Source organism: Lactuca sativa, chromosome 6, assembly GCF_002870075.4.
Source record: "Lactuca sativa cultivar Salinas chromosome 6, Lsat_Salinas_v11, whole genome shotgun sequence".
Taxonomy (NCBI): Eukaryota; Viridiplantae; Streptophyta; class Magnoliopsida; order Asterales; family Asteraceae; genus Lactuca; species Lactuca sativa.
The window spans coordinates 202,247,492-202,258,026 of NC_056628.2; positions in this window are offsets into that span (position 1 = coordinate 202,247,492).

The following is a 10,535-nucleotide window of genomic DNA, read 5'->3' on the forward strand; positions in this document are numbered from 1 at the left end:
AGATCCTTCTAGATTTAGAGGTGTTCAGAGTAGTAGAGGCATAAATATGGAAGCTTTATGCCATTATACCTCTCCATGCAAAGTTTAAGGAGTTGTTTGGGCCTTTTGAGCAAAAAGGGTCATGCATGGGTGCAAAGGTAGTGGTTTTGTGTGATATTACGACCCTAGGAAGCCAGATCTAGGTCTTGGATGCCTTAAGTGTTGGATTAGTGTCTAAGTCCATAACTATTTTGGTATGTACTTGACCCGATGGTGCATGGTCCTTTTGGGTTGCCTTCACCAAAGCAACTTGATAGGATGAATTATGGAGAGAAAGGATTAAATATGATTTATTAATATATTATGAGAATAATATATTGAAGGAGAAATCATATTGTTTAATTAATATTAGTCAAGAATTAATTAGTAATTAGTTTTGTGACTAAAAGAGATTAATTGAACTTAAGGGACTGGAATTTTAATTATAAGATAATTGCAATTTGGGCCATGGATTGTCTTAAATCAAGAGGTGGACGAATTCTTATGGGAAGCCCATAAGGAAATCGTCCAAGGGCTTGATTAAAGGAGTCTATGGGTTGCTTAGGGCTTAAGCAACCAAATTAGGGTTTCCTTGTTAGATAACCCTAATAGCCTCACTATATAAAGAACCTTTAAGGCTCAAAAACGTGGGGAACTTCTTTTCTAGGGTTAGTACACGTTTTGGGCAGCCTCCATCCTCTCTCCTCTTCATCCTCTTGCTTATGGTGTTTGTAAACCATTAGAGGAGTGACACTTGTGACTCTAAGCCTTCCAAAGTCAATTCAAGGAGGAATTGGGATTGTTATTGCTACATAACAATCAAGGTAATATCATAAACCTAATTATATGTTAATATTGATTTCCATATGCTAGAATTAGGGTTTATAGTCTTGGATTCAAAGCATGTACAATAGAGAAACCTAGATCCAAGCATTAGGGTTTGTATGAGCACATAGGATGTCTTATGACCAAAACCCATCAGTGGTATCAGAGCCTAGCTTGGTTTCAATTGTATTGATGCATTGTATAACTGGAAAATTCGTTTTTTGGGTTTCTGGAGGCTGGACTCGCCGAGTCCATGGCTGAACTCGCCGAGTTAACTCGTCAGATGGATCCGATTATATGATATATCTGACTATATTTTTGATCTAATTGAAGATATTTATCAATTAATAAGATAATTGTTTCCTTATAAGATAATTGATTAATTATTTTGAGTAAATTGATAAATTGTTTTGCAAGAAATCATTAAATAAATCAAATATGGATAATTATGTGATTAAATGTTAATTTGAATTATTTGTTATTTGATCCTTGTTGTTATGAAAAGTTTCATATTTTGCCCTTTAGGTTTTATAGTTTAAATTTGAACCCCAAAAGTTTTGTTGTTTTGAAATTTAAATAGTTAAAACCCTAATGTTTTTGAAAAAAGTTTCAAAACTTGCCCTCAAGTTTTGGAATTTAAATTTTGATTAAATAGTTTAATTTTGATGTATATTTAAATTCTAAACCCTAATGTTTTGAAATGTTTCAAAACTTGCCCTCAAGTTTTGGAATTTAAAAGTTGAATAAAAGTTTAATTAGGAATGTTAAATTCTAAAACTCTAGTACGTTTTGAAAAAATTCAAATCACACCCTTATGGTTTTATTAATTAATTAAGGTGTATAATTAAAAGAAGTTTAATAAATCCATAAAAGTTTAGGTTTACAATTTAATTGAATTAAAAGTATAATTGTTAAATTAGACCGCCTAGTATTTTAAAAGTATAAAATACACCCTATACTATATATATAACATTAAAGGTATAACATTATATATGTATGAGTAAAAGTCAGTCTTACCGTTAGTAGGCCTCATTCACGAAGTTGGTCTATAAGGGGTGTTTAAGGAAATTGCCTATAAAATGGCGATTGAATGGGTATCCACTCTTACCCACCGCACTCTTGACTAGTGGAGGGTCGTTAGCCAAACGGGTAGGATAGGACAAAACCTTCCATTATAAGTATAATGAAGTATAAAAGTAACTAAATGTTTTCATAAAATTCCCAATCTTAGTTACTTAGGCAAAAGTGAATTGATGCAATTCCATGAAATTACACTTTGTGCCCTTGCGAAGACGTTAGTGGAGCGTGTGTGGTTTACCGACACACTAAATGGTTCTAAGCAAAGGTAGCAAAGGGTGACTCAATGTTTGTCATAGTTTGGTGGAGCGTGTGTGGTTTACCGGCACATCGAATAGGTGACTGTAACATGTGAGGGCACCATGTAAGTTTGCATGGTTATTCACACCCGCTTTGTGATCCTCGACATCCCAGTCACAAACTAGAGGGGCATATCGAGATTTAAACATGCCATTGAAAGTTCAATGAATCTCAAAGGATATAGGAGTTTTCATATATTTAAAACTTAAATTTCTTTTTCGTTTTTCATGGTGGAAATTAGTGAATCGTCATTCACTTACCTTCAAATATTCTGCAATTAGGGTTACGACATCCCTCTCCCGAGTTGTAGAATATTGTGTTGGGTCCTAGCCTTAGTATTTCATTTGGGTGATTTACTAAGGACTCAATCTATCAACTAACTTGAATTCGTTTTTCTCCCGTTTTGTAGATGTCAAAGTTCGACAACTATGGTCTTCCCAAATCCCATGGAACAAGCTTTCCACATGAAGATGATATTCCACGATTCGATCGAGGAACAAGAAATTATGCTTCACTTCCCCCTCCTCCTCCAATTATTCTCCCTAACCCACAAGTTCAAAGGCTTGAAAAGTTCAAGATCACTCAAGCCCTTTTGGCAAGTAAACATAAAGAAGGAAAGTCGGTGTGTGCACACGTCCTAGGGATGAAGTCGCACATTGATAGACTGAGAATGTTGGGATCCGTTGTCTGTGAGGAAATGGCTGTTGATTGGGTTCTTCAGTCACTTCCCAACTCATATAGTGAGTTCGTAAGAGAGTACTATATGATGAACTACGACGTGACCCTTATAGATCTCACCTATATGCTTATTGCTGCTGAATCAGTAATGGTTTGGCGTAATAGAAAAAGAAAAGTTGATTGGTGAATCTGCCTTCAAGACCTCTATGGATATAGACAATGGCAATGAAAGACATGCAATGATCGAAAAGGTTGATCATAAGAGAAAGGCGATGTCTGAAGTAGTTCCATGTGTTGTTCCAAAAGAGTCAATTTGCTTTTATTGCCAAGAGAAGGGGCATTGGAGACGAAGTTGCCCTATTTACCTAAGAGATCTAAGAGATGGGAGAGTCAATCTGTATGGCTTTGCTTTAGGTAAAATCCATTGACTAACTCTTTTAAGCTTCTATTCTAGATTCTTAATACATAATGTGATAAGATTACAATTGATGTTTTGTAGGATCGAAGAAAAGAAAGGAAGCTTAAGGGAAGAAGTGAGCAAAATCTAACCGTGAAGGAATGGATTTCGATCGCATTTCTCGAAGATTAGATTCTTGAGCTACTACTTAGAGTTAGAATTAGATTGCTAAGATTGATGTATTAGCACAGTTTTTCAATGAATTGCATTGTAAGGACAAATTTTTCCGCAATAAAATAAATTTTGATTTTATATTATTTGTTTATCCTTGCAATGGCGTATATGAAAAATTGATGTTTGAATGTTTCTAATATTAGCAATAATGGATTTGGTTCTTATTATGTTATTTATGGAAAGTCGAGAATTTACCAAATAGGGAGAGTTTCTCATCGCCCAAGTTTCAATTGGACAGAAATTTGGAATCACGCAACTTGGTTGCACGATGAATGAGAAATCTCATATTTGATAATTAGACTAATTTATTGACAAAGTGTCAAGTGAAGGACTAGGAGATCGAGTACACAAAGTTGTGTGTTGATCAAGTCCACCATAAGAGTAACAATGATATTCGTCATGATTTGCTAAAGGTTTAGTAAATATGATTATACTTACAAGATTGAGTGTGATTATGAATTGATTGAAAATGTTTAAATCAATAAGCAGAACGAATAAGAACAATCAAGTAGGCAGAAAGATAAAAGTTTCTCCATTCTAAGAAGAAGGGAGAGTAACTATTATGCTTTATGATAGGTCTTAATGATTAAGAACCATATCTCAATTGATCCTCTAAGTGAGTCTTAGTACAATTGTATGTCTAAGAAGAGGAATCAAGAATTGAAGAAATGGTTAAATCAAAAAGTCAATCATACTTCGTCCAATAACAAGTCTTAAAGTTAAGATTGTGACAATGAGTGAAAAGTATTAAAGGTTTATAACATTCATCAAATGTGGAAAGTTGTGATGTCTTGAATAAGACAAAGACCGACTAGGACCAATTTATGAAGTGTTTTGATAAAAGCTACACTAACTCTTGAATATTTGTTGTCAAGAAATGATTATTGACAAAAGAATCTTATATGTCAAGGAGTCAGTGGGAGTCTTATTGGTCTTGAAAGGTTTCAAGAACAAATCAAATAGACCTTAACGATCATCACTAGCACACGAGCTGAGGTTTACAACCTATCGTGTTGACATTATTTTGTTTCTGTGCCAATCCAATCGAGTTAATTATGCATGTGAGTTCTATGAGTTCTCATTTTGAACGCATAAAAGGCAAAGCACCTTAATCAATGAAAGGTACATTGATAGGAAAGGGTGAGATGCTTAACTACTTGGAAGACATGGTGGGCAGCTGTGTTACCATAAGGCAAGAAATCAAGATTAAGAAAGTTCGGTCCATATGAGTTTGAATTTGTCGTAAAGTTTGTTTTTAACAAATTCACATGGATAGGAACACATACGCCGCTCAAATCTAAGTGTCATAAGATTTCCTCCTTCATGAAAATGATTGTGAGGAAATGCTTTCACTAAGAAAGATTTTAAGAAGATAGTGATTGTAAAATTGCATTCTTAAATTCGATTATGGTTACGGTATCCCTTTCCATAATTGAATTGTGAGGTTTGGCAATTAGTCTTAATTGTTTAGACACACATATGAACTATCTAAGGCAAAGGTGTATAAGTTTAAGAGGCCTTGATAAAAGATTATCAAAGCATTAAGTATTAGAAACATGGACTTAAGAAATTCAATAGGTATTGCTTTTCTGAAAGTTAAGATGTTCATAAATATATGTCGAAGCTAGTGGGAGCATAAGTGTTATGTTTTATAATAATCATCATGATAGTGGGAGCATAAAAGTTATGATTGTATGATTATTAAGGAAAGTATTGCAAGGTTAGCAATATTAATTATAGAAAACAAGAGTCATACTTTGCAAAGTTGTAAGAGTTGAAAGGTTGTTTTGCTATAATTAAGGGAGAGAATATTATGCTTCATTTCAAATCTAAAGGATTAGGTTGAGAAATGTTAATAAACTTAGTCAAAGGTACATAGTGTGTTCTTAAAATTTCGATTATGATTACGGCATTCCTCTTCACAATTCGAATTTTGAGAACATAGCAAATAAAACATTATACGTCGTGTCCCATACGCTTCGGGTATAGGATCGATTGCAAATGCTTTAATGTTTGACCATTCTAAAATTTTCCAAATGTCTAGCGCAGTTAGAGGGAAAAAGGACTAGAATCGGTTTTGACTAAAATAATTAAACAACTATCAAAGGACAATCCAAAGTTCGACGAGGATTGGTCGCTTGTGAGTAGTTGGAAGCATGGTATTGGATGGACCATATCGACATTATTATGAATAGAAAAGATTCTATTAAGAATGAGTTGTCATATGGAAAATATGGAAGCGTGTCCATATTGGGAATTGAATATTGAAAATCTATGTCTAGATTAGAAACTTTTATGCAAAAGGATGTTCAAAGGAATGTACTTTGAGTAAGAGACATCATATCTAAGGAATTGTCTTGTAACAATCTCCGATAGAGGACTTTGTAATATCATTGGCAATAGCCTTTGTGACTTTGGTGCAGTGACATTACGAAAGGATAGTTGCATAGAATGTTAGAATCTAGCATATTCTATAAGTAACAAGAATTTGATATTCTTTAACTTATGAAAAACGGATTTGGAGTTGTGAAATGAGAAGGATTGGAAATGTGTTCAATGTGATCTATTTCACAAAGTAAGAACCACAGGTAAACATTGTGTGCATGCTAGGAGCATGGGACAAGTGTTGGAATTCAAGTAAGAAGTTGATTACCCGAAACGACAAATAATGAGTAATCAATATGGTGATAAATAAAAGGCGTTTTATTTATACTCAAATGTTTGAGGCCATATGGGATTAGTATTATTCTTGTGTTTCACATTTGCATGTTTTGACTTCCAGAATAATCGAGTTTATTAAGAATAATCGAATTATTCGAACGGGCCACAGTTGTTCATATGTTGGAAGTAGATATGAATGAAGACTATCGTGAATTGGTGTGTGGATTGTCTAAAGAGCATTAGACATAAGCAAATGTTTGTTGCAACGTTCATGAGTGCTTATGAATATGATTTGAGCATTGGATTAAACCCATGCTCACTTGGATCACTCCATGAATTGTATCACGAGTGATTGGTGAGATGATAACATCTTATATTCTTGAAACCAAGATGTGTGAGTTGTATCTTGCGAATCGGTTGCACATTGATAATATGTAAACACACTAGTAACTTGGTGTTATAAAACATATTGTTGTGTGTGATTCGGTGCGTGAGTGCAAGCAAGCATTGTATCAAAGTTTATCCATTCCTTTTATTCAAAGTAGGATAAAGGCGATATCTTTGGGCCCCTCAATGGTTTAGTGATGACAAACGTAAATGCTCGGCCGGGCTAGGGCTAATTTGATTTGTTCAATTAGTCAGTCGTCATAAATCAGAAATCGAGAAGTAGTACAAAGAGAATGATTTGAAATCATATCTCATATGATATCTAGAACGGAGGAATATATGATCCCTTATCTAAGGACACGCGTATCTGATATGATCAGAGTTGACAGCGGCTTTGTGTAACATCCCGAGATATCAAGAGTAGAGTTGAAGGGCTATAAGAGTAAATTGGGAAAGAGCGACTCGGCGAGTCCATGGGTGGACTCGGCGAGTAGAGTCGCGACTTGGTCGCGTGTTAAGTAGCCGACTCGGCGAGTAAAAAAGATGGACTCGGCGAGTAGGCGCTGAGTGGAGAAAACCCTAATTCTCGGGGTTGAGCCCTATATAAAGAACATAACATCCATTCCCCCAGCCTCTTTACTCATCCTCAAGTCTAGAAACCCTAACCTTCGTACGTGAGTGGATCAAGTTGCATTTGGGAGCTTGGAGAAGCAATTGTTGAGGAAATCTTGAAGAAGAAGAGGCTTGGAGCAAGGGGCTTTGCTTGGATTCGAGTTCCATTGTAGTTGGGGCGTTCTTTTGAGGTAATATCTCGTCCTTGGGCTGTTACTCTTTTGGATTCATCATTTTAGGGTTTGTGGGGAGCTTATCTTTTGGTGTTTTGGAGTTTAGAGGTTAGATCTGAGGTTGCTACCTCAGATCTGGAATGGAGAAGGGTTGGAATGCCTGAAAGTCCCTGTGTTTGAGTGTGTAGTGAAGCTATCATGTCCCAAACCTTAGCCCTAATGTGCAAAATGCATAGATCTCTTTGGATTCACGTAAAGTTTGCCACTTTACGTGATGGATGGGTTGTAGGAGGCTAGATCTATGTTTTGGATCAATTGCACGCCCTGGAATGCTTCTGTATGGATTCAGACCGGTGGTACTCGGCGAGTCACATGGGTGGACTCGACGAGTTGCTTGAAGATGAGCCGGAACTCGACGAGTTGGAAGAACAACTCGGCGAGTTAGATGAAGATGGCCTGGAACTCGGCGAGTTGTATGAACAACTCAGCGAGTAGGTTGAAGATAGCCTTAGACTCGGCGAGTCTTGTCGAAGAGTCCCAATATTTTTTGGTTGAGTCGAGAATCGGCGATTCAAGGGATGACTCGGTGAGTTGTGGGCGAGTGGACTCATAGTTGTTGGACTCGACGAGTCTCGGGGTGACTCGGCGAGTTAGGTCGCGGATTGAGGGAAGTTTTGAGTATGGGGACTCGGCGAGTCATCGGGTTGACTCGGCGAGTAGAGTCAGTCAGGGGTTGACTTTGACCTTGTCCAAAGGTTGACCAGTTGTCTTTCAGGGGTATTTTGGTAATTAAGGGTATTTATTGAGTTGAGTGTGTTGGTGTTCAGTGGAGGAGTTCGTGTCGGATCTTGGAGCAGCGGGATCTTATCCTTTCAGCCGGCAGTTTCGAGGTGAGTTATCCTCACTATATCAATAGGGTCTAAGGCACCAAGGCCGGCCCTTATCGGATTGAGATCCGGGTAGTTGTTGTTATGTTGTTGTTGTGATATGTTTGCATCCTGAGAGCTAGGATGGTATATGTTTGAGACCTGATTGAGATCGGTATCCTGAGAGATAGGGAGATGCTATGCTAGTGACCTGTTAGGTCGGTATCCTGGATAGGATGATGATATGTTATGTGATCTGTTTGATCTGCTTGTTGACTGTGAATTGCTATATGATTGTATATATATGTGCACATGGTTGTTTGGACTGGAGTTGGGTTGAGGCGGGTCCTGCTTTGTGCTGTAGGCCAAGATACCCAGGGCGGACCGGTTGTTCCGAAGGCCCAGCGAGCGGTCCGGATAGGCTGTAGGCCCCAAGAGGGCGGACCAGACGTGCCGAGGCTCGGAGAGCGGACCAGGCAGACTGAAGGCCCAGTGTGGGCGGACCAGTCATACTGTAGACTCAGAGAGTGGACCAGGTGGATTGAAGGCCCGGTGCGGGCGGACCACTCACACTACAGACTCGATGTATGTGGAGAGTGGACCAGGTGGATTGAAGGCCCGGTGCGGGCGGACCAATCACACTGTAGACTCGAGGTTTATGGCTAGACTCAGAGGGTGGACCAGGTGGACTGTAGGCCGGTGCGGTGGACCAGTCACACAGTAGACCCGAAGTGCATGGCTGTTCTGTGATCAGATATGTTGTGGCATGTTATGCGTATGGTGTATATGGTTGGTATTTTGGGGATATCTCACTAAGTCGGGCTTACAGTTGTGGTTTTATGTTTTTCAGGTTCTTTAGGAGACCGTGGCAAGGCGAAGGCGTGATCGTACCGCTCCTCATGATTTTGTAGTAATGTGATTCTGGGAATACGTTAAATGTTTTGTATTGAAAACCTTTTTGTAAAGATTTAATGGAATCGAGCTGTTTTTGAAAAATTTAAAATTGGTTGTATTTTTCGGTCGTTACAAGTTGGTATCAGAGCCTTGGTTTGAGTGAATTGGAGGAACATTCGTGTGACTCCAGTCTCAAATCGAGGAGAGTTTTCAAAAGAGTATTTAAAATGGTTTTCAAAATGAGTAAGGGAGGACGCGGAGGTACGATCAGCCAGAGCCAGTAAGTAACCCCAAAATACCATGCATGTTATTTGTTTTTTTTTTGAGCTTTGATAGAACAACATGCTAGTGATAGGCTAGGGATCTTCACGATTTCATGATAATGTTGCCTGATTTGTGATGCTTGTAGCCTAGGGTTCCTTATGGGAGATTTTCAGTGTTCCTCTAGTGGTGAGGGTTGAGCGTTTTTATGCATGTTTCTCTGGGGTGTTGTGGTAGCACTTCATACAAATATGGGTAGATGTGGAAGGTAGTATGGGCCGGTACTACTGAAAGCACAGGACCCATACGCGTATCAGGGAAACCATGATCTCTAGGGTTGGGTTGAGGGAGTTGGATCCCAGGATAGTGGGAAGAGTTTGAGATTTTGTGTGGTGTTTTTCAGTATGGAGATTCTGAGGCATGATGAGAGTGGATCCGGATCAGGACCGGGAGCAGGAGAGAGAGTTCCGGGCGGATCGGTACCGCCCGAGGTTATCGCTCAGATGAGCACGTGCGAGTTGGATGCGCGGATTCGTGAGATCCTGCGTGATGAGATTGTTGATTTGTTCCGGGATGAGTTGTCGGAGCTGTTTGGGTCGATCAAGACCGCCATGGTTGAGTATTTTGATGAGCGCTATGCGGCTCTCACAGAGACGGCTGCCGCGGCGGCTACAGTGGCTGTAGCGGCGACAGGGGGAGGAGCTGGTCGGGGCTTTCAGTATCGGGACTTCGATAATACGAAGCCTCCCACCTTCGATGGAGTTCAGGACCCGATTGTTGCTATGAGGTGGTTATCGGACGTGGAGGGGTGTTTCTTCACGTGTCCATGCCCTGCTGATCAGAGGGTGAGGTGTGCTCTGAACCTGTTGAGGCTCGGGGCGAAGGATTGGTGGAGATTGACTACGGGGTCATATTCGGATGCGCAGAGGGCTGCGGTTTCATGGGATCAGTTCAGTGAAATGTTCAACACTCCTTATGTTCCGCAAGTTGAGAGGGAGAGATTGGCTCAGGAGTTCCTTGAGCTGAAGCAGGGTTCGGAGTCGGTGACTGAGATCACTAGGATGTTCACTGAGAGGGCAATGTTTTGCCTAGAGTTCGCTTCGGAGCAGGCTCAGATGTCTCGATATCTGAGCATGCTAAAGAGGGATATCA